This window comes from Xenopus tropicalis, chromosome 2, assembly GCF_000004195.4.
Source record: "Xenopus tropicalis strain Nigerian chromosome 2, UCB_Xtro_10.0, whole genome shotgun sequence".
Classification (NCBI taxonomy): domain Eukaryota; kingdom Metazoa; phylum Chordata; class Amphibia; order Anura; family Pipidae; genus Xenopus; species Xenopus tropicalis.
Window position 1 is genome coordinate 154,731,697 of NC_030678.2, and position 22,608 is coordinate 154,754,304.

The 22,608-nt window shown below is 41.7% G+C and overlaps 1 protein-coding gene across 1 annotated transcript in view; it reads right to left on the bottom strand.

The window, feature by feature from the left end:
* The window catches only part of mtus2 (microtubule associated scaffold protein 2), a 249,147-nt gene extending 230,122 nt beyond the window's left edge, over window positions 1–19,025 (bottom strand). Inside the window, exon 1 of the mRNA XM_002934016.5 lies at window positions 18,708–19,025. The gene's annotated coding sequence lies outside the window, so the exon portion shown is untranslated. The remainder of the gene's footprint in view (window positions 1–18,707) is intronic.
* Window positions 19,026–22,608: the final 3,583 nt, after the last annotated feature.

Genomic DNA, 22,608 nt, shown 5'->3' on the forward strand with positions numbered 1-22,608 from the left:
ATAAGGCATGAGAAAGTAAAGGTTTAGTGAAAGCCACTCAAATCCATAAATTACAGAAATATATCTTCTTTTGCAGGTACGTTAATAGACATTATTGTGGATATTATACAATCGAAGGCAATCAACAGTAAAAATGATTTTAATTATCCTCCCACACAGAAAATCCTGGCATTGTGGGGAATAAGGAATAAGCCTAATGCATAATTAAAGTAATACAAGGAACAGTCAGTGAATAATGCCCTGCAGCACTGTCACAGGCACATATGAAATATCTGCGGGTCTGACTTGTAAGATTACACAATGTATGTGGCTTACCTGCTAATTATATACACTCCAAATGCAAATATACGCACAGGATTCCTCAGCATACATGCACTTACTCCCATACATGCAGTTAATCTCATATACACTATATAACGGTTACACATAGTGCTGGGCTCATAAGGTGGCAGGACTCAGATATGCCAGAGATCATTTCTCCTTGCCCCCAGTGGGTAAAGCCTTAAATAGCCTGCTATGGCCAACTGTCAGCCATCGCCTGCAAGTGCTACACATGGCACTTCCTCTGCCTTTCACTCTAAAGTGCAAGTGTTCCTTTCCTTTTCCGATAATTCTGGTTAAATAATGGCTTGAGCCATTGGCTCGGTTGGAGGATATGATCTTCTATGATCTGTGATTGGTTGGAGTCAGAAAGGCAGAGCAAGCATAGGAAACATTGACATAAATGATTTTCCTGGCACTTATTATCCATTGTATTATAAACTGTAGTTGATCCTCTCTTTGCTGCCAACACAGCCTTTAACAGTGACTCCTTTAGGAAGGCTTTCCCACTGTTTGGTGGAGTTTGCCTCCACTCATACAGGAGAGGTTGGACATTAATGTTAAGTATCAAGTCTGGCAAGTCGACATTCTAAATAAGTTGGACCGAGGTCTGCACTCTGTGGGGGTCATGTTATTCCCCTCCCATCCCAGGAAAAAGACTGTACAGGTCACATATTGTGGACATTATTGTGGCGAAATGAAAGAGGCCTTTCTTAAATGGTTGCCACAATGTAGGAAGTAGGAATTCGTTCCAGGATTCGTTCGGTATTCTGGCTGAACCGAATGGTAAATGTTTCCGAATAACCACGGAAATGTAACATTTTTCTTTGCGTGCGCTGACATTTAAGCATAAGCTAATTCGGATTCAGAATCGGTTCGGTATTTGGCCGAATCCCTTAACATGGATTCGGGGCTTTGGGCGAACCCAAAAAAAAATGGATTCGGTGCATCCCTAGTAAGAAGCACAGAATTGTCAACAAAGTCACTGTATGAGGTAGTGACACATCTGTCTCCAATAACTGCTTTGGCTTAAACAGTCAATTCCAAGAAGCACAAGGGGTATCTATACACTTTGGCCATATAGTGTAGCTACAGGGGTTATGGCAATACCTAGAGCCTGTGATTCAGGGGAAAGATAGAACCGAAGCATTCACTGAAGAAGAAGATACTAGCTTGAATGAGCCAATTCACTATGTAACACACAGAATATGAGGGATGAAGTAAAAGATATCCGGGATAAATATAAAGCTTATGAATGTTATATGACAAAACAACAATTGCCCTTTCAGGTATTAAAACAAAACATAAGTATTAGGGCATTCATACAAAAGATACAAGATATACCAACAGGTCTAAAACTGCAGCTCTGAAGCTTATTTTGAGGACACACAATTACAAAAACTCTTTTCAAAGAGAAGAATCCTCAAGGCTGCAAGAGACAGAGGCAACAACACAGTAATGTCCAGGATACCAAACGAAAACAATTCCATTTTAACTGTATTTGTACGTTTCTTTAGAAAAAGCTCCAATAGATATAGAAATTGCCTTTCTCTGGGAGCTCTCATCCTTTTGTAAACTATAAACGCAAAGTACTTTCACTAAAACACATCTACCTCAGTTAACCTGGAGTCTAGGTTAGATTCTAACATTTTGTGTCTAACCTGTTCTTGACTGGTCAAAGTTGATTGTTTATTGTTTATTGGTTAATGGTTCAGTCTGACTGTAAGACCTAATAATGACAGCAACCATATATAACAATCAGACATACTGCATCTTATTTCCATGTGCTAATAAGCAGTGCTATGTAGTAAGGGTGTGAGGAGCCAACGTGCTAAGCAGCTTAACCATTGTATTGCTAATAAGCAATTACCAAGATTTTATTAGACCATATGAGACTCAGCATAGAATAGAAGAATATATTTTGTAGGACTAAAATATAATAAATTATTCTACAGGTATGGGATTATACAGAAACCCATTATCCAGAAAGCAGAGTAAGCTCTGAATTACAGGATGACCATCTTGCCTAGACTCTATTTTAATCCAATAATTCTAGACTGGTCAAAGTTGAGTCTAACTTGTTCTAGACTGGTCAAACTTTAGTCTAACCTGTTCTAGACTGGTCAAAGTTGATTGTTTATCAGTTAATGGGGGTTACCAGTGTTGGCACTAACACATTTTTACTATTCCAGTTTGCTAGTGATCCCTATAAAGATAGAACACTCATTTCCACATGTGACTTGCTCTGTGGGTGCTCTATTAGTCTTCTTCTGGTCTATTTAATGTTCAGTCTTCCAATGAAAAGTACTTACCTAGGGTTACATGTTAGTTATGAGTCCATCATATTGAGGGTGTTTTGTTAATCCTGTTCCTTGCATTATATCACTGATGGTTCCTCAGTTATCAAGTAACAATGCTGTAGGCTAACCATACACAGATGAATATGCCTGGTGTTGTGGGAGGAGCTATTTTTTAGATTTCTGTCTATGACACATATGTCAAACACAAGGCCCGCAGGCCGAATCCAGCCCATCTGGTTGTTTTATGTGGCCCTTGGTAAATGTGACTGACCATCCAGCCTGATCAATTTCCATTTTCCTCACATAGTAACTACATAGTAACTAACACTAAGTATCTTAATGAAAAAATTCAGCCCGCGACTTAGCCTGTATTTTAGATTTCGGCCCCCTTATGTGATGGAGTTTGACACCCCTCGTCTATGAAATAATGAAAGAAGCTAATATTCAGTCTGACTGTAAGACCTAATAATGACAGCAACCATATATAACAATCAGACATACTGCATCTTATTTCCATGTGCTAATAAGCAGTGCTATGTAGTAAGGGTGTGAGGAGCCAACGTGCTAATCAGCTTAACCATTGTATTGCTAATAAGCAATTACCAAGATTTTATTAGACCATATGAGACTCAGTGTATAGAACAGAAGAATATATTTTTGTAGGACTAAAATATAATAAAATATTATACAGGTACAGTGTCGGACTGGGACCCCAGGGGCCCACCAGAAGACTTTAGACCATGGGCCCACTCTCCAAACTATTTTTCATCCACTTTTTACTCAGTCTCTACATTTTCCTTGTTTCTTTTTCATCTTTATATACTATAATCTATTCTTCTACATATTTATTTGCTTTATTCCCATAGAAAAACAAGTAATCACCATGATTTAGGCCAAAAGGCTAAGAAGCAGGAGGGCCCACTGACACCTGGGCCCACCAGGAATTTTCCTGGTATACCTGTGGGCCAGTCCGACACTGTACAGGTATGGGATCCCTTATCTGGAAACCCGTTATCCAGAAAGTTCCGAATTATGGAAAGGCCATCTCCCATAGACTCCATTATAAGCAAATAATTCTAATTTTTAAAAATGATTTCCTTTTGTACTTGATCCCAACTAAGATATAATTACCCCTTATTGGGGGCAGAACAGCCCTATTGGGTTTATTTAATGGTTAAATGATTCCCTTTTCTCTGTAATAATAAAACAGTACCTGTACTTGATCCCAACTAAGATATAATTACCCCTTATTGGGGGCAGAACAGCCCTATTGGGTTTATTTAATGGTTAAATGATTCCCTTTTCTCTGTAATAATAAAACAGTACCTGTACTTGATCCCAACTAAGATATAATTACCCCTTATTGGGGGCAGAACAATCCTATTGGGTTTATTTAATGGTTAAATGATTCCCTTTTCTCTGTAATAATAAAACAGTACCTGTACTTGATCCCAACTAAGATATAATTACCCCTTATTGGGGGCAGAACAGCCCTATTGGGTTTATTTAATGGTTAAATGATTCCCTTTTCTCTGTAATAATAAAACAGTACCTGTACTTGATCCCAACTAAGATATAATTACCCCTTATTGGGGGCAGAACAATCCTATTGGGTTTATTTAATGGTTAAATGATTCCCTTTTCTCTGTAATAATAAAACTGTACCTGTACTTGATCCCAACTAAGATATAATTACCCCTTATTAGGGCAGAACAGCCCTATTGGGTTTATTTAATGGTTAAATGATCCCTTTTTCTCTGTAATAATAAAACAGTACCTGTACTTGATCCCAACTACGATATAATTAATCCTTATTGGATACAAAACAATCCTATTGGGTTTATTTAATATTTAAATTAATTTTAGCAGAGGTTATGGAGATCCAAATTACGGAAAGATCCCTTATCCGGAGAACCCCAGGTCCTGAGCATTCTGGATAACAGGTCCCATACCTGTACAAGTATGGGATTCATACAGAAACCCGTTATCCAGAAAACTCTGAATTACAGGATGACCATCTTGCCTACATTCCATTTTAATCAAATAATTCACATTTTTAAAAAATATTTCCTTTTTCTCTGTAAAAATAAAGCAATATCTTGTACTTGATCCTGTACAGGTAAGTGCCGCGGGGCGAGGGGAGTGGCATAGGAGGGCTCAGGGGCCGGAAACGCCCCTGTGGATAAGGTCTCATTGGGCAATACAATTCACCTGTATGGTCCCAGCCTTGAGTACAAAGCTGACACCTTCAGGGGTTACTTTCTGAACCTAAATACAGCTAACAGTGAGCAAGTTGGTTGCACACTGCAGCCCTTTGCATAGAGGTAGATGTGCCTAAAAAGCACATTAGACCATTATGAATGGTTCAATTCTGAGAAAAGCACTATCTCCCTGGAGTTTTTACATTCCCACTATGTGGCATTCCTCCCAGTATTTATGTTTTCTGCCACACCAAAAACCTCTGAGGCATGCTCATTGGCTGCTGATGAAGCCCTAGCATACAAATAAAGGTTTAACAGCAATAAGGCAATGTTTTTATTACTGGTACCATAGAATAGTACAGTACCATAGAAGGAGAGACCCCCATGAAACGTGTGCGCTTGGGGTGAACTGAGTACAAAACTGATCTGAACAGACCACAAGCAAAGTTTGTTGGAGTCGCTATGGGAGTGCGTTGCACATTTATATCAGTCTCTGCAATGTTTGCACACCTGACATAGTGACAGAACATCTCTCCTCTACAAACACGGCCATTGTTCTGCCCAGCGCGCAGCTCCGCACATCAGTTGGAAGGAACAAAGGAAGATATATTGCTGCTTGTTCAGTGTATGCATTTCACACCTGCCTCTCTTGTTCCACTTATAAAGGTATGGAGGAAAGTGGCACTATGTATCATTCTTCTAAACAATAGCGTATAAACATAATCAGCACTCATATCACTATGCTTTGTGTAAATGTTATTTGTCTGTATTAAGAACATTAAACTTGAATTTATGAATCTAATATACACACAGTAATCATAGAAAAATCCTAGAACCAGTAATCTAAAATTTCACTCTCCCCTTGTTTTATAGCAAATCTGCTCTAATAAATAACTTTAAACTTAAACGGGCAACTTTGAGGTTATTTTACTGCATGTTTGCCTATTCCTAGCAATTTTGCCATTGGTCTTCATTTTTTATTTCTATATGATTTCTGCCTCTTTTCAGCTTTCAGGTGAGGGTCACTAACCCCAGCAGACAAGACGCTATTGCTCTGTAAGGCTACAATTGCATTGTTATTGTTACTTTTTATTTATTATCTTCCTATTCAGTCCCCCTCATAGTCTCTCACTCTCAACCATTGCCTGGTTGCTGGGGAAAATAAGAACCTAGCAACTGGATACCAAACTGGAGAACTTCTGAACAAAAGCCAAATAAATGAAAAACACACAAAAAAATAATATCTATACCATAATATAATATATCTACATTATACTACAACATTATACTATGATTGTGTTTTATGGCAATGATGTTCTAGGATCCACCAAATCTAAATACAGTTGCGTTTACTGTATATACTTAGGACTGGCTCCCTTTGCATTGTCTAGAGCAGTGGTTCCCAAAACGTGTGGCCGGACTTTTGGCGTGTCCTGGACAAGTGGGTGGAGCTCAGTCTAAAGGCCAGAAGGGGGAGATTTGTGGACAATTTGCTCCCCTAAACTTAAAGTCAAACTTGAAGGTTAATTAGGATCAAATTTAGGGTGAAAATATATTTGCACCTTTAGATATTTGTGGAACTATGGTTGAATGACTGATAAACCAACTTTTTTTTTTATATTTGTAACCTTATTATGAGCTAAAAGTGGCCCAGACCAAAGGTTGGAACTCCAAGAGGGGCTTGAGCTTGGTGTAAAGACTACAAGAGAAGGGAAGCTTTCCCCACTAACCAATCCATGCTCTCTGCTGTAACTGATACACATCACAATCCTTACTGCAGGGGACACAGAGTTGAACACGATGCCTCTGTATCACCCAATGGAAAGTTGATTAGACCAGCGTTTTTCAACCACTGTTCCGCGGCACACTAGTGTGCCGCGAGATGTTGCCTGGTGTACCGTAGGCAGGGCCGCAATTTTTACTTTCAAAGGGGGCCCGGCGATGCTACAGTTTTTCTTAGTAGCTCGGGCCCCCTTTAATAAAATCCGGGCCCTGTCATTGGTTGCGCCCCGTGTGTACGGGTGACGTCAGTACGCACGGGGCGCAACGTTATAAAAGGGCCTGTGTGCGGTCGCGTGTAGGCAGAAGTGCATAGGCGGCGCGCGTGAGGGGAAGATGCTGCTGAAGCCGCCGAAGAGCAGAAGTAAAATGCTGCTGGGCACCAATGTATTAGGGGGGGCCACGGGGCACACTGACTTATGGGGGCACTGCTGCTGGGCACCAATGTACTAGGGGGGCTGGCTCTTGGCACCAATGTACTAGGGGGGCACTGCTCTTGGCACCAGTGTACTAGGGGGGCACTGCTCTTGGCACCAATGTACTAGGGGTGCACTGCTGCTGGGCACAGAGTTAAATTTTTTAACATTTTCTAATGGTGGTGTGCCTCGTGATTTTTTTCATGAAACAAGTGTGCCTTTGCCCAAAAAAGGTTGAAAAACACTGGATTAGACCATAACCTATAAAACTCAAAGCCAATGAATGAACAAGCAGCTTCTCACTGATATCCTGGTACCTGTCATGAAGTTATTATTATTATGATATTATCAAATCTAAATGCAGGATTGTGTCCGACTGACTAAACACCAGTGTAGGTCACAGATAAACCATATTCAACATATTAGTAAATGTGTTTAACCAGTGTGTTTCTTTTGTTAACCTGCACCTCCCCATCAGTCGCCTTGCGCAAGTGCCTTGAGGAATACAAATTAGCTCTTAATTGCCATTGTTTCTACAGGACAGGTTTTGTGCAATTTTCTAGCCCATATACTTTCATTGTATTTGGTTTGTAACCAATTATAAGCTACTTTTTATTCCCAAGGTAAACTAAGACTCATTCTACTTTATATCCAAGGCTCATATAACGAATACAAATAAGAATTCAAAACCTTGATATCCGCGTTTTTGTAAGAATTTTCATGCAATTACAAATGAAAAAAATCCCAGAAACCTTTAAAACCTCAAACTAAATAAAGTTACAATTTGATAAGGACAGATCCCATTGACTTCTACATGGCCTCCTCAGCTTTTAGATGGCAAAGTTTTGTATTCATGTTTATTGTGGTTTTTACACTTAAATAACAAAAATGTGTTTTAGAGTAATTGTCTAAATAAAAAAATACTAATGTTGAAGAGGGATGTTCAGCTTTGCGCTACCTTTTAGTATAATGTAGAGAGTAATATTCTAAGACAATCTGCAATTGGTCTTCATTTCTATTACTGGTTTAATTGAGAGACTGGTATATGAATAGGAGAGGACCTGACTATAAAAATAAGTTATAAAAAGTAACAATAAAACTGCAGCGTGACAGAGCAATAGTTTTTTGGCTGCTGGGGTCAGTGACCCACATGCATCACCAGGACTGAACTGCCGGCCATGCAGGACCTGTACAGACAGCGCTGTAGGAGGAAGATGCAGCGGATCCGCTCTGACCCCAGCCACCCCAGTCATAGTCTTTTCACGCTCCTACCATCAGGCAGGCGGTACAGGAGCATCCAGACCCGCACCAGCAGATACAGAGACAGTTTCTACCCATAAGCCATCAGGCTTCTGAACTGCTGACATTCTGCCTAAAACACACTCCGCATAACTACTGGACTCTTCACAGTGTCACTTTAAGCAAAGCCGCTTTAAATTCTCACTGCACAATTTCAAATATTTCATTGCATTTTTTTTATTGTAAATACTTGTACCTTTATTGCACACTTTTATTATATTTAATATTTGTATTTTGTTTTTTTTTTGTCTATGTAAAGTTGGGAGGAACACGGGTCAAAAAAATGTCCTTACGGTAATGATGCTTCATTGTTATTTGTATATGACAATAAACTTGAAACTTGAAACATTTGAAAGCTGCAAAAATATAGAAGTTGGCAAATAATTCAAAACCATAAAGAATAAATAATGAAGAAAATAGAAAAGTTGCTTAGAAACCCCTTTAATAAATCTGCCCCTTAGCTTTACAGAAAGCAAGATTCTTTGAAAGCACTATGAGCGGGCTCAATCTGTGTTTGATTACTCTGTATTCTGTCAGATGAAGGTTGGTTTGTGCCTTACAGTGTTCTTTCAAAGGAAGATGTCTCCTCTGCTGCTGACATACACTGCTTTATGTAGGTGCACATACCTTTAGCTGCACCAGCCATGTATCAGTTAAAGGGTAACTTGAAAAATGATATACCCTGTATATTAGTATATTTATATTTCACAAGGAAATCAGGAATGAGAGCTTTGCAGTACAGGTGTAAATAAAGCACTGTCCATGGTACTGACGGATTTTGCTGATCTATTCCCCAGGATGTTGCAATTGGAGTTGGGAGCTTTAAGCACAGTTTCCCAGCATTTTCAACAGAATGCTCATTGGTGAATTTAATCTATATTTATGTTTCTTGACAACTTCTACAGCAAAACTAGGGGGCGCAGTGGGACAGCATCATGGCTGGGTTTACAACCCCTTTAAAGGGGACTCACATACCCAAATGTGGTGCTGATGTCTCCTTAGTGCACCAGTATACTGATGTTATTGCAATGCACCCATGCCATGCCAGCATTCCAAGGCTAGGGTAGGGTTGCCACCTTTTTGAATAATTTTTACCAGCTGGGAGAAGGGCAGGCAAAAAAGGAGGGGTAAACTGAAAACCAAGGGGCTGATTTACTAAGACACGAATTCGAATCCAAATTGGAAAAATTCCTATTGGAAAACGAACATTTTGCGACTTTTTCGTATTTTTTACGATTTTTTCGGCGCCTTTACGACTTTTCGTAAATTATCGCAACTTTTTCGTTACCAATACGATTTGCGCGAAAAAACGTGAGTTTTTCGTAGCCATTACGACTTGCGCGAAAAAACGCGAGTTTTTTGTAGCGTTAAAACTTAAAAGGCGCGACGTTTCGCGCAAGTTTTACCTCTACGAAAAAATCGCGACTTTTCGCGCAAGTTTTAATGCTACGAAAAAATCGCCAGATTTTATGCAACTTTCGGAATGGCTACGAAAAACTCGCGTTTTTTCGCAAAAAGCGTATTGGTAACGAAAAAGTCGGGATAATTTCCGAAAAAAACGCAAAATACCGATCATTACGAAAAAAACGCAATCGGACGCATTCGGCCCGTTCGTGGGTTAGTAAATGTGCCCCCAAATGTAAACACACAAACTCCAATATGCTCAGGTCATAAGCAAACCCTAAACCCCAATGCTCCCATGCCAACCACAATACCCTATTGGCTGTAACATGTTATAACATGCTCAAGAAGTCACAAGTTTTATAAAATGCCAAAATAGGACCTAGAATCAGGTTAGGAAACCTGAACTTATAACACTGACAACAGAGCATTCAATGGGTACCTTAGTTGGACCAACTGGTTCTTCCCTGCCATTGAATTCTACATTTCTGTGTTTCTGAATACAAAAGGCAATATGCATTATGGTATAGAAGCAGTTGAAGGTTTATATAATTGTTTTTTATCTTAATGATAAACAATAAGAAGTCACCAACAATCTCAACAATGCCTATTTGCAATACCAAAGTACAGCAGCCAGTTACAGGATAATATAGTTTCACTGCATTATATCGCCAGGCACAGCACAAATGCCCACGGGGGCAAAAACTGTTGCACATCCCATCTACAGAGACACTCTCATGTTTAGAAATGCCACTATTTACCTGTAAGAATAACAATAGTTCTAATTTTATGTCCTTTATGTTATTCTTTACAATGATGGGACATGGAGTTCCTAGGCTGTGCTACTTACTTGGTTTTATCTTTGATTTAATGCTCTCCGATTTGCATTTAATGTGCCAGCTTTCAGAACAAATGGTTCCCTGTAAAGCTCTATCTATATGCACGTTCTTTTGCTGCATCTATTGTTGTTTATGTGCCTTATGAGAGACAATGTCTGCAATCTGGGCCCTCTTTGGCAATAATGGAAGAACATGTCCGGCTAAGCATGTGCCAAAATATATGGACCTGGAGGGAAATAAATGGGAAAAGTATGCCTTTAGGAATAAATGTCTGGCAATTCCGTAGTGTAATGACTTAGTTAGGAAGAAGCAATCTGATTCATTATGTGATATGTCATTTGGCTGCCTCCCATACCCTTTTCATAATATATGAATTATAACAGATTCACCGAGTGACCAGTTAAAACCCCTGGATCAATTCCCTACACGGGCCAGCTCTTCAACAGACTACATTATATCCAAGTATAGTGTATAAAATTAGATATTAGTCCCCTGTGCCAATAAATAAGCAAGTTACTACTGAGCCTTATGTATTACATGCAGTGTGGTGATATTTGCTTTCATTGTTATATATAGACTAGACTGATCGCAGCTCATTACTGACTGTTGCTGCTGTTTTCATTTATACTGATTCATGCGTGGGGCCCACTAATGGGCTCTCCTGACTGGCTGAAAATCATCTAGATATTAATTGAGCAGGTTTGAAAATCACATTGGTTTGGGACCAAACTGGTGCACTGACAAGGTCTCCGTAAGCCCCACTATAGGATCCTTTCCTTGACTCCTGAGCCAACAATCAGATGAGCCCAATTTGGTGCAGCATGTAGGTGGCCAAATCTGATAAACTCAGATAAACTCATTTGGCAACCTCTAAAAATTATTGATCTGAACCCTTAGTCTTACTCAACTAACTCTGCACCTATGTACAATGCAGCCAGCTCCTATTTCTCAACAGACTGTACTTAATGATACTGCCTCCAGCTTTACCTGGTATCCAAAAGCAATGCATAGACATCTCAGTGTGATTTTATTAACATTTATCCTAAAGGCTAAGTGGCATTTTGACCAGTTTGGTCCTCTCTAGATGAATATAAATAGTTAAATTGCCCTTCCCCTCCTGCAGCAACTTCCTATTCATACACAATGACTATAATAGCAGACACTGAAGCTGTATAAATGGGAATCAGGGTGTATTGAGCCTTGCGAGTCTCCTCAATACCAACAATCACCTTTATAGAAATGCTATTAAAGTTGCCCAGCAGATTAGATAGCAAACAGGCAATATAAACCAGGGGGCTCATTTATATAATCAGTGCAAAATCAAGCGCAAATTCTAAATTTCTAATAAGAAAAGGAACATCACAGTGCAATGCATTGTGGGTTATGTAGTTCCTGCATGCTGTCCGTAAGCTGTAGAGAAGTTGTTACAATTTGTAACATAAATGTTTTAGCCCCTCCTCCCCTGCCAGGATTTCAGATACAGAAAGAGAACTGTTTTGCAGCTGGATTTCAGCATATAAAAATGGTATTTATTCATACTTTTTTAAAATAACATAGGTATATTAGGGGTGTCTGTATTGTGTGGGGCTCTTTAAAAAATTTTGGTTCGGAAGCCAGATATTCTGGATAAACACGGGCGTCACTTGAGACAATGGGGTGACATTAGGATAGCAAGTTGCGGCTTCCATAACTCAGCTCACAATGCAAGAGGGACAGAAATGACTAACTGGTTTGAGTTCTTGGCCAGCCCAATGCTGGAACATGGAGCATCTGTTACTAATGAAGGTTGATTTTACTGCTGAGCTTAATCATTCTTGTCTATGCCAGCAACAATTACAAGCGCCTATCTCTCAAGTAATCTCCAGCACCAGAGGCCGGGCTCACGTCACATCCATATAACGCATTGTAGAATATAAAATCTCTTTCTTGTTATTCCCTGTGGTTAGAAAGAGAACAGCTTGTGTTCAGTTAGTTTTGCGGTGTGATCTTATCTCGCCCATAGAGAATAGGCCAAGCGTACCCTAATACACACAGGCAAGATTAAAGGGGCACAATTGCCAAAAATAAAATGCAGAATTTTAAAGTGGAAAAGAGATTGAAAATGTAATGAAGCATTGTTAAAAAAAATGTAAAAAGGAAATGTAGTGAATGGTTAAAATAGATCCAAAGCCACTTTATTTATAACCAACAGCCTTATGTGGAGTCAGCTGTTCCTCCCCAACTGCATAACGGGATGTGTGTAAAAGTCCATGAACCCTAGGGTTGTCACTTCTTTTATTCCTAATACCGACCTTCGGGTCAGGGGTGGACCGTAATGTCATTTGAGAGGTGGGGTTGTGACATAAGGGGGAGGGGCAGACTAGGTGGAGAAAAAGGTGAATGGGAATGGGGAAAATGGACAGACTGGGTGAGGCAGAGGTGGGCCTGTGATTATAAAGGCTGATTGGCAGCAGAACAGGTAAGAGAAGGAGGGGTTTATAAGGTGCTGTAAATTTACCGGCAGGTACATTGCTGGTAAATTTGTAATACTGGTACCGGCCCAAGCTGGTGATTTTCTGGCTAGGCTGGTTAAATACCGACCAGGTGGCAACTCTAACAGACTCCCAGTCCCAATCTGGGCAACAAGGTTAGAAGCTGCCATCTCCTACTGTGTCTTATCCAATGTCTGTTTTCCTGGCAGCAGGGGAAGCCCAGGCAACTGGGTGCCCTAGTCAACCCGGCTGGCCACCTCACCTCCTCCTACAGTGTCAAGCAGGTTGGAGGCAAGACAGCATAGAGCGGGGGGTGGCAGAAGAGCTACTGTAACTGTCTAGTACACCCCTGTTGTTGTGCCCTAGGCATGTGCCTCTTCTGCCTATCCCTAGTGCTGCCCCCGCCTGGCAGTAACCTGGCCCTGGCTTCACCGAGCATGCTTTAGGTCAGCAGTCGCTGTCAGGTCAGCAGGCACCAAACATGATGTGGAAGAACATGGTACAAGCTAATCCTGTTGTGCAACCCTGCAGAGCCAGTACAGGAGGGGCCCTACACTTTTCTATGTGCATAGTGATGAGGTTGGGGAGGGGGCGAAGGATGTGCGGTAAAAAATTTTCAACCCACACCAGACCCTAACCTGCAGTAACCGCACCCAACCCGAGTCACCGAGCAAAATAGCAGTAAGGTGGCATCCCTAGTAAAGGGACCCAGTGTTGTGGCTAATGGATAAAGAGGTACTAAACCCTGCTGCACGGCACTGCTCAACCAAACTTTACTCAGCTGTTGCTGGACTACAAATCCCAGAATAATGTAACATAATTAAGGTAAAGGCATTCTGGGAGCTGTAGTCCAACAACATCAGGGTTGTATTCTTAAAACAATATTGCACAAAAGAACATTCCCTAAACTTTTTTTTCCAAATTTCCAGCGCCAGCGGCTGCAAAAATCCTCCAATAAGAATCCCAGCTGATCTGTATAAACCCGGCTCCCTGTTCTCTGTTCCTGCAATTGGAGTTGGGAAGCTTTAAGCACAGTTTCCCAGCACTGAACAAACCTGTCCTTTATCCCCATGTCTGATTCCTGTGTCATATAATGAAAGAAAAAATGACATAATTATCTCTATATATAAGATAACAGCAAGATGCCTGACATAGTGCTGGGAATCAGTGTTCTCATTGGTCACTTCTCTTGCACTTATAATGAGGTTTTTAGTCAGTAGAATGCTCATTGGTGAATTTTCCTGCATCTGTAATTACGTTTTTTGAGAACTTCTACAGCAAAACTAGGGGGCACAGTGGGACAGCATCATGGCTGGGTTTACAACCCCTTTAAAAACAAAGCTTGTGCAAGGATGTAGCCGTCAAGACTTCTAATAGCTGGACAGAAACAAGAGGGGGCAGGGCCATGTGGGGGTGATATGGTTGTATAAAAAATAGATCAGGCACACATTTGGTGTATAGGGTGGGCTGATCAGGGGAAAAGAGTCTGACCTGAAGGCAGGATACAGTACGTGGAAACCATTAGGGTGGGTTGTCTCCATTTACAAAGCAGCAGTTCTTCCATGCTTTACGGCTGACATTCTAGCTGTCTTTTTAGCAGAGTATTTAGACTGCAGAGGTCAGACAGAGATCCTCTCAGACAATAGAAGGATTCTAACCCTTTAACCTAAAGCCTAACAAGACACAACTCACACAAATGCCCAGCACTAATTAGAAGTGTCCAGAAATGAAACAGATACATTTATATTGGGGATTTGAGTAATGAAAATATTTATTTATTGAGTGCAGTAACAGACTTAATATGGATATAATCCATGCAGTCGGCCAGGATAAGGCTGAGTTTTGTGAAAAGAGTGCAGTAAATGAGAGCTCTACCATGCGCTGAGAGTAAGCAGTTCTCTGGCTCCTAAAGGGCTTACACACAGGCTATTCTTTATAATGCAGAACACTGTGGCCTATACCATAGTCCCATGACTGAAAGGGGAAGATAATCTAAAAATGCACTTGAGCTATGTTGCTGCCAGAAATAAATCAAATAATGGCTATTTCTGACCTTGCAAACTGCGAAATACAAATCAGGTTCTAACCCCAAAATTAGTTTCCAGCATAAATGTGGTCACAATCTAAAGGAGGCCATACACTGGCAGATTCAAGCTGCTGATTTATCCTTTCAGACCAATTCAACAATTTATCTGCCTATTTATGTGGCCCTTTAAAGCAACCAAAATGGTTGTTGCTGATTTGTTGCTATAGGCAACTAGACCTGTACCAAACATAGTACATGAAACCTATATGACAGTCAGACAAAGGCAGCACAAAATGTAATTACAATAATATACTCTGTATAAAGGGGCTGAGAATATCTTGCAACAGCAAAATTCCTTCTGTTTTCAGCACGCTAAAGCTTTAGTCATGATGGATTGGTCTTTTTAAAGTCAGAGCTTTGAGATTTAGGTTTTATGTATTTGGTAACACAGAATATAAACATACAGTCACGGTTCCCTGCAACGATTTCTAATTAAATTGTCCAAGCAAAACTGTACTGATAAATTACAAGGAATAACGCATTTTATTATCTGCCCAGTATTGCCTCTCCTATTCTATCTCTGCATGGTTGCACTGAACTCCTGGTCCTACGGGGCTTTATTCACAGTTTATTGCTCAGTCGATGACCAGCGGACGCTGTTTGGGTTTGCTTGTATTGTGGGAAATGAGCAGGAGAGCTAAACAACAGACAGAACCTGTTACAGTAAGGAGAGATGGTGCCTATAGCAGCAGTGGGATAATAGCCTCTGGGAAGGGACTGTGGCTGTGGGATAGCAGGTATAGTAGGGAGAGATGGTGCCTATAGCAGCAGTGGGATAATAGCCTCTGGGAAGGGACTGGGGCTGTGGGATAGCAGGTATAGTAGGGAGAGATGGTGCCTATAGTAGCAGTGGGGGGATAATAGCCTCTGGGAAGGGACTGTGGCTGTGGGATAGCAGGTATAGTAGGGAGAGATGGTGCCTATAGTAGCAGTGAGGGGATAATAGCCTCTGGGAAGGGACTGTGGCTGTGGGATAGCAGGTATAGTAGGGAGAGATGGTGCCTATAGTAGCAGTGGGATAATAGCCTCTGGGAAGGGACTGGGGCTGTGGGATAGCAGGTATAGTAGGGAGAGATGGTGCCTATAGCAGCAGTGGGATAATAGCTAGCGATGAGCGAATCTGTTCCGTTTCGCTTCGCCGAAAAATTCGCGAATCTTTGAAAAGATCCGCGAAACGCCGAAAATGTCGTGCGACAAAAAAAATTGTCGCCCGCGGCTATTATTTTGTCGCGCGGCTATTGTTTCGTCTCCCGCGGCTATTGTTTTGTCGCGCGGCTATTATTTCGTCGCGCACGGCTCTTGTTTCTTCGCCTGCGGCTCTTGTTTCGTCGCGCGGCTCTTGTTTCGTCGCTCGCGGCTATTGTTTTGTCGCGCGGCTATTATTTAGTCGCCCGCAGCTATTATTTTGTCGCACGGCTATTGTTTCGTCGCGCGCGGCTCTTGTTTCGTCGCCCGCGGCTCTTGTTTCGTCGCACGGCTCGTGTTTCGTCGCGCGGCTCTTGTTTCGTCGCCCGCGGCTCTTGTTTCGTCGCCCGCGGCTCTTGTTTCGTCGCCCGTGGCTATTATTTTGTCGCGCGCTATTGTTTCGTCGCCCGCGACTATTATTTTGTCGCCCGCGACTATTCTTTTTTTACGCCGGCGACAATTTTTGGACGTGCGGCGAATTTTTCCGTGGTTAAATTTTTCATCCGTTTCGCGAAACAATCCGCCAATGGCGAAACGCGGAAATTCGCCGCGAATCCATGCCTGGCGAAACTTTTCGCCCATCACTAATAATAGCCTCTGGGAAGGGACTGGGGCTGTGGGATAGCAGGTATAGTAGGGAGAGATGGTGCCTATAGTAGCAGTGGGATAATAGCCTCTGGGAAGGGACTGTGGCTGTGGGATAGCAGGTATAGTAGGGAGAGATGGTGCCTATTGTAGCAGTGGGATAATAGCCTCTGGGAAGGGACTGTGGCTGTGGGATAGCAGGTATAGTAGGGAGAGATGGTGCCTATAGTAGCAGTGGGGGGATAATAGCCTCTGGGAACAGACTGTGGCTGTGGGATAGCAGGTATAGTAGGGAGAGATGGTGCCTATAGTAGCAGTGAGGGGATAATAGCCTCGGGGAAAGGACTGTGGCTGTGGGATAGCAGGTATAGTAGGGAGAGATGGTGCCTATAGTAGCAGTGGGGGATAATAGCCTCTGGGAAGGGACTGTGGCTGTGGGATAGCAGGTATAGTAGGGAGAGATGGTGCCTATAGTAGCAGTGGGGGGATAATAGCTTCTGGGAAGGGACTGTGGCTGTGGGATAGCAGGTATAGTAGGGAGAGATGGTGCCTATAGTAGCAGTGGGGGATAATAGCCTCTGGGAAGGGACTGTGGCTGTGAGATAGCAGGTATAGTAGGGAGAGATGGTGCCTATAGTAGCAGTGGGGGGATAATAGCCTCTGGGAAGGGACTGTGGCTGTGGGATAGCAGGTATAGTAGGGAGAGATGGTGCCTATAGTAGCAGTGGAGATGACAGCTTCCAGTAGGCTCTGGAAGTGAAACTGAACAGAAAGCATTACTATCAGTATTGTCTTGGTGACAAGAGATACTTCATTGATGCAAGTTCCGGCACAACCAACTTGTCCCTAAGTATTCCTCATTCCCTTCTGAATGCAGAAACTTTTAATTTCACAGTACAGAACCAACAAGATGAGTCTTTGTGTCACTGTAATCGATGAGTCTATTTATCACAGAACTCTGCAAATGCTGATAGCCATTAAATGTAAGAGTAGATTTGTCAATCCTATTGAATAGCTTCCCACATAAAACTATGGATTTGTCTCAACTCCAGTACTTCCGCACTTCAGTACTTCCAAATGCAAAAAATAATCACCTTCTCCCCTTTCCTTTTATCTAAGAACTCTTTTTTTGTAAATTAGGACTATACTTACATACAATAAGAATTGCACTCAATGTTGCTATATAGTCAAACAATGTTGCTATATATATATACTGTATATATATATATATATATATATATATATATATATATATTATAAATATATATATATATAGTAAACAATGTTGCAATATGGAGTCAAATGTACACAAATATTTATACACTTATATAACTCTCTTCAAGTTTCAAAAAAGTGACTATTAAGGGCAGTGTAAAGGGTAAGTGCTTACACTGCTATTTGCCATAGCCATTCTTGTATGAATAGGGGAGTGCTGTCCATATCATTTAATAACAGCTGGGGGACCCCGGCTCCCTAAGTGAAACATAGAATAGGGCTGTACATATAAGGTACAGGCAGGGAACACACTTCTGCCCAGAAGTCATTTACCATAATATCAAGGGGCCACAATAACACCTCATCTTACTAAGCCAATACACTATATAGCCTGATGTACTGGCCCAGGGACTGGACCTTTATACATAACCCATTAAGGTTTAGGTGTTGGTGCTGAAGTACAAGGTACCACTTCTCAGTATAAAAGTAAAAGGGATGTTGTGCCAGACTGAGGATGCTTCATGCTCTGTATGCACTGCAGCCCCTGTAGTTGCCCCCAGTACTGAAGCAAATGCTGGAATTGCCTCCCCTTCCCACTCATGCCCTTACCTGTTCCTGTGCTGCTCCCACGCATAGTGCCCAGCCAGTGGGTGAGGGCTCCGGAGAGGGGATCTCTACCTTGGGGGGAGGCGCCCCCTTCCCTGCACAGACAAAGAGCCCACGCCGGAGGGTTCCAGGGAGATGCTGCTGGGGCTGCTGCTGCTGGGGCTATTCCCCTGCTGCCCTCCTGCTCCCAATCTAACGCAGTGTCACAGAGGGGAGAGTTCGCTCCTAAGCGCATCCACAGCCTGCAGTATCTCTGACCAGCGACCCTGAGGATGCAAAGAAGCAGCTGCGACGGGTCCAACCTCGCTCATCCCGAGCGAATCCGCTGGCTGCATCAGCACTCTCTGTTTATACTACGATTGGGGAGCCGCGGCGCCCTCTGCTGGCCCTACTGGGAACTGCGCTCGGGTAAACCAACCAGAAAAGAGCAGATGGGAGAATGGAGTCAGGATAGAGATTTGTTCCTTTATCTCTTCTTTTTATTGTGGCTGCTCTCTGTATCCTTAGTCTCTATCCTTGCACACTTCTATAGATATCATCGATATTGACACTTATTGGATGTGTCTGGTGAGGGTAACAGTCCCCAGTTAATAAATGGCTGCCAGGTAGCTGCTGAGGCGACCTTATTAGCAGCTGCGCTAGGAATAAACTGGGATAATGGGGTCAGTTAAGGACAAGGAGACAGAGCATTAGCAGGGTATATACTATTGCTATTTTATTATAATGGATTCATACATACTAATTGCCAGCATTTGTTTACAAAGTGTAGATATTTTATATAAACATATGTTATACATGTGATGCCCAAAACTTTTAAAGTTTTTGTTTAAGGTACACAGGTAAAGTAGGGTAGGGTTGCCACTTGTCCAGTTTTTACCCAGGCAGCCCAGTTTTCCGATACTGTTTGGGTAAAAACTACTAAATTAGGAAATCTGGACAGGACTTCAAATTAAATGGTGTGATGATCAGCCAATCACTGATTGCCACATCATAACCCTACTCCCTGATGTCATAGTCACACCCTGGAATGACATCCATCCCATGTCCTGTAGAGTGCTGGATGCTTACTTCTTGGGTTTAGTGTAAGCAGTGTCGGACTGAGCCAGTGGGCCCTGCCGGCCCAGACCCAATCCCCACCGGAGCACCCCTAGTCCAGTTATTTCCCTCCCCCAATGCGCTGAAGTTAAGCTTAATTAATGGGTGCTCGGTGGAGGGGGGTTGGGCAGGTGGCGCCCCCTGCAGGTGTTGTGGGGGCTGCTGCAGGGGCCCCTGCATGGGTTGTGGATTCGACACTTAGTATAGGCATAGGATCTGTTATACAGAGTGAGTTCGGTGGGAGTGAGTTCTTAGCATTCTTGAGGGAGGGGGAAGCAGGAGAGGGGAGAGAGCAGAGAGCTGCGTGTCTCTCATTAATTACAGACTCGAGAAATCTTTTGACAGAGAATTCAGTGCAGCATTACTGTAAGTGCTTATGGCTGTATTTACATAGACTTTTCTGATAAAGCTTACTTAGTTTTTACCTTTCCTTCTCCTTTAAGTCTGCTGAAAATCATTTAAACTTTAAATAAACCCAATAGGATTTCCACCAATAAGGATTCATGCATTTTAGTTGGGATGAAGTACAAATTTAGGGTGCTGCAAGGAAATGATAATTATTAGAAATGAACTCTACAAGAGATGGCCTTCCTGTACTTTGGAGCTTTCTAAAAAATGGGTTTCTGGATAAGGGATCCCATACCAATCATTTTCAGCATTAGACTGGCTCACTGGGAGAAACCCTGGTAGTCCCTTCACCCAGGACTCGTTGGAGGGGGGATGGCAGGCCCAGACTGGCAATCTGTGGATTCCGGCAAAAACCAAAGGGGCTACTATAAGGTATTATAGACAGTCACTGTTTAGTGGGCTTGTTGGGGGTTGCTTGGGCCTCTGTGTACTTGCTACAAGGTGCACAGTGTCTAAGCATCCGGAAGTGATGTGCAGCACCTGGAATGGCGGGTCCTTGGGATCAGTTTCTAGTGAGCCTCAGGTACTCCCGTCCAATGGTGGTCAAGTTGTCCTAGCACCCTGGCTGGTGTATTTTGTTCTTTATGTATGTACAGTATATATATATACTGTCATATAAAGTAGGGCACTCACGGGACTTAAAAGTGTGGTGAAAAAGAAATTGTATTTGTTATTCCAACGTTTCAGTCTTCCATGAGACCTTTGTCAAGAATGATCCTAATGTGTACTGAAATGTTGGACACAAGTGATATGTGAAATAAAGACATTTTGCTGTTTTAATACTTATAAAGGTCCTTACCAAACATATGTATTTTTTAACCACGCACCTCGATAGAACATTTGGAGACAAGTGCAGGCACATTTTCTTTGATATATATACTGTATATATATAGGGTATTTAAATAATGGATCATATTCTTGTCATAGAATGAAAATATATTGATATGTTCTGTTTTTCTTTGATGCTACTGTCACCCCCAGACTGACAGTTACCCCAGGCAGCTAGCGAATGATTACCATGCTACTATGGCTCACCATGTAATGCACTTTCAGACATCAAAATCATTTGTATTGCATAGGATGATGCACCTCCAGCCCTAAATAAAAGGAAACTGTATATAACTAAGAGTCATGTGACATAAGAGCCAAGGCCTTTGTTCCTTTTTATAGTGTTATGGTGACTTCTCCTATATTTCATAGCTGGGCTCCATTATCCCTTGTACTTTCACAATATCCCCTGTGGGACTGTAGACACCTATAAATAACATCTCACCTCTGTTTGTTTATCCCTCAGTATTAAACGAAGCCTCCTCTGTATCGGTTCTTTGCTATGCAAATGGCTCCCTAGAGCCTCACATGATTCCTTCCAAGAAACAAAGAAGCTCATTTCTATAAAAGATATCGGAGCCTCTGAAGCCAGAGCCAACAGCCTTGCCAGCGCTGCCTATGAATATATTATATTTAAAAGTATAGGAAACTTTCTCATTAAAGGCTAATTAAAGCGAACGCCACTTGGGGAAAATTGACTTATTCTGAAAAATTTCCATAACATCACCTTGAAAAGCAACAATAAACTCAGTCTGCCGACATAAAAATAAGAGACTTGTCAAAAGAAGCAGGAGCAATAAGGCAGAGGTATTTTTAAAGGGGTACTAAACCCTGCGGCACGGCACTGCTCAACCAAACTTTACTCAGCTGTTGCTGGACTACAAATCCCAGAATAATGTAACATATAATGAAGGTAAATGCATGCTGGGAGCTGCTGAGCAATATTGCACAATACAACTTTTCCTAAACTTTTCCCCAAATCTCCAGGGCCAGCGGCTGCATTAAAATGCACAAAATCCTCCAATAAGAATCCCAGCTGATCTGTATAAACCCGTCTCCCTGTTCTCTGTTCCTGCAATTGGAGTTGGGAGCTTTAAGCAGAGTTTCCCAGCACTGAACAAACCTGCCCTTTATCCCCATGTCTGATTCCTGTGTCATATAATGAAAGAAAAAAATGACATAATTATCTCTATATATAAGATAACAGCAAGATGCCTGACATAGTGCTGGGAATCAGTGTTCTCATTGGTCACTTCTCTTGCACTTATAATGAGGTTTTTAGTCAGTAGAATGCTCATTGGGGAATTTTCCTGCATCTATAATTATTATTATATTAATATATTATTACAGCAAAATTAGGGGGTGAAGTGGGGCAGCATGATAGCTGGGTTTACAACCCCTTTAATGCAGTAGAACAAGGAAGTACACACATATATAGTATATATATACAGTATATATATATATATATATATATATATATATATATGCATTGTTCTAGAAAAGGGTGTCTACTTATGTGCTGATTGTGTGTAAATGTATTTTACTGCAGCCTTGTTGTGTTGCATGGATGTTT